At 38.2% G+C, this 2,854-nt stretch overlaps 1 pseudogene; it reads left to right on the forward strand.

Moving 5' to 3' along the window:
• The first annotated feature begins 594 nt into the window (after positions 1-594).
• Positions 595-1,744, forward strand: LOC130137398 (uncharacterized; annotated as a pseudogene).
• Positions 1,745-2,854: the final 1,110 nt, after the last annotated feature.

Genomic DNA, 2,854 nt, shown 5'->3' on the forward strand with positions numbered 1-2,854 from the left:
GCAGATGCAATGGAGATGTGGGGACTCACGTCAACAGAAGAACATGTTACAGAGCAATTGCCAGAGCTCTTAAGACTATTAGGGGTCCATTTGCTGAGCAATATAAGTTATTGGCATCTTATAAAGCTCAATTAATGCAATCTAGTAAAAACAACACATTTCATCTTTTACTTAGACACCCACAAAACATGTTGAAGAGATTTTATGTGGGCTTCGAAGGGTTGAAAAAGGGTTGTCTAGAAGGTTGTAGAAAAGTAATTAGACTAGATGGTTGTTTTATTAAGACCGTAGTAAAGCAAATGCTGCTTTGTGCTGTTGGAAGAGATGGAAACAATCAGATGTTTCCAGTTGCATGGGCTATTGTTGAAGGTGAGACACAAGATAGTTGGACTTGGTTCCTCAGGTTTCTATTTACAGACCTTCAAGTAGGCAGAGGTGATGGTTGGACCTTCATAAGTGATCAACAAAAGATAGAATGAGTCTCTAATTTAGTCAGTTCCTTTATAGTAGTGGTTTAATTACGTCTTACAGGACTTTATTAATGCATTTCAATTATGTCTTGCAGGGCCTTATCAATGCAGTTTCTTCATTGGCTCATTGTGCTGAACATAGGAATTGTTCAAGGCACATATATGCAAACTGGAAAAATTATACAGGGGAGAAACATTTCAAAATTACTTCTAGAAAGCTGTGTATGCCACATACGAGGTTGAGTTCAGCATAGCAATTGAAGGAATGAAAGGGGAGTCTGTTGATGCCTATGAAGACTTCATGAGGCAAGGGCCAGAGCACTTCTGCAGGGCATTCATAAAGGCTGGGCAAAAATGTGATGCCATCGAGAACAACTTGAGTGAGACTTTCAATGCATATATTTGCAAGCAAAGAGATGCCAATTGTTGATATGTTAGAGGCGATAAGAACGGCTTTGATGGTGAGAATGTATGAGAAAAGCTAATTGATGGTGGGTTCCCGAGATGAATTATGTCCAAGAATTAGGGCAGAGGTAGAGGAAGCAAAGGTGAAGTCTAGATATTGTGTTACCAAACCATGTATTGGGGAAAAGTTTGAAGTTGAAGTTGATGATGATTGATTTGAGGTAGATTTGAGAAGGAGGACATGTGCCTGTAGGCAATGGGATATCTCAAAAATACCCAGTAGCCATGCTATCTCATGCATCAATTTTATGAAATATGATGTTAATCCATATGTTGATGATTGTTTCAAGAAGGATGCCTATGAAAGATGCTACCAATTTCTATTGCCGGCATTGAATGGGAAGAAAATGTGGCCACTATCCACTAAAGTGCCAATATTGCCTCCGCCATTCAGGAAGCTTCAAGAGAGACCCAAGAAACAACGCAATAAGCAAGGTGCAAATGTTGAGAAAAGGACAAGAAAGAGGAAAGTCATGGTTAATCCAAATACTAATCCAAATAAATTGGCAAAAGTTGGGGCAATTATCTCATGCTCAAACTGTCATGACTTGGGACACAACAAGAGAACATGCCCCAAGCCTCTAGCACCAACACAAATCAAACCTTCGGTAAGAAAAAAGGGAGACCAAGAAAACTTATATATGGCCCAAGCCTCCGGTACTAACATGGCCTCGTGACGATACTTACTGTAACTTACATATGCTTTTCTATGCAGGGTAAAAAGGGGAGACCGAGAAAACATCCGAGATCAGCCATGGCGGAAGGGACATCTACCTGACAAGGAGATACAAGGATGCAAGAATCTGCAAGTCAGAACCACCATGACTCAATTGAGGCTTTTGGACCATGTGGAACTCAAGAATCTGCAAGTCATGCCCCACATTGAAGTAGATGTGAATTCCATCTAATTGTTCATAGCTAAAAAGCTGTTGCTTGTTCCTTTCTTTTGGACCATGTGGAACTCAAGAATCTGCAAGTCATGCCCCACATTGAAGTAGATGTGAATTCCATCTAATTGTTCATAGCTAAAAAGCTGTTGCTTGTTCCTTTTTGCTTGTAATACAAGTTCAACGCTAGTGTAGAATCTCGACTGCTTGTACTTTTTTGGTTGTAATTAAAAACAAAGAGTATAAGCATTTTGGTTGTAATCCGAGTTCCTTTTTGGTTGAGTTGCAAGAGTTCATTTTAGGTTGTAATCTGAGTCAAACACTAATTATGAATCACTATCTAATTATGGGTATGCTGATGTGATTAGATTAATGAAGTCGACATTTTGGTTGAGTTGCAAGAGTTCGTTTTAGGTTGTAATCCGAGTTAAACACTAATTATGAATCACTATCCAATTATGGGTATGCTGATGTGATTAGATTAATGAAGTCGAGATTTTGATGGTGGCTGCAGGTGATTGGTCTTGTGCACTTGTTCAGTTTAGTTTCTTGTTGCAAATATTGTGTAACTTACCATTTTGCTTATATTATTATAACATGTACAAATATTGTCAAGTAAATCAATGATATCCACCCACACTAGCACTTAATGGTTCATAAACTTTATAAACTTGGATATGCTAATACAATGGAATACAATCAAGTTATATTTGCTAATACAATTGAACATAGTAGGTAATATAATCCAACTTCAACAGCAACATTGCACACATCACTCCTATCAATACAACTATGCATCTCAAATAAAGCTTTTCTCTTGCTTCACACTTCCACTTTCACTTGTATAGTGTTCTGTCACTTCCACTTCTCTTCATTACTGACAATAAAGCGAGAAGGAAATGAGAAGCTGCAGGGCGTGAAGGAAATGGCCAACTTGATCAAGCCCTCTATATGGATCATAAGAGAGAAAGTTCCAAGTGAAAATTCTGATTACATTAATGCCTTAAAATATCTCAATGAGATGTACAACTC

The sequence above is a fragment of the Syzygium oleosum genome, unplaced genomic scaffold, assembly GCF_021117445.2.
Source record: "Syzygium oleosum isolate NSW1041296 unplaced genomic scaffold, Sole_v2.1 Sole_v2.02, whole genome shotgun sequence".
Taxonomy (NCBI): Eukaryota; Viridiplantae; Streptophyta; class Magnoliopsida; order Myrtales; family Myrtaceae; genus Syzygium; species Syzygium oleosum.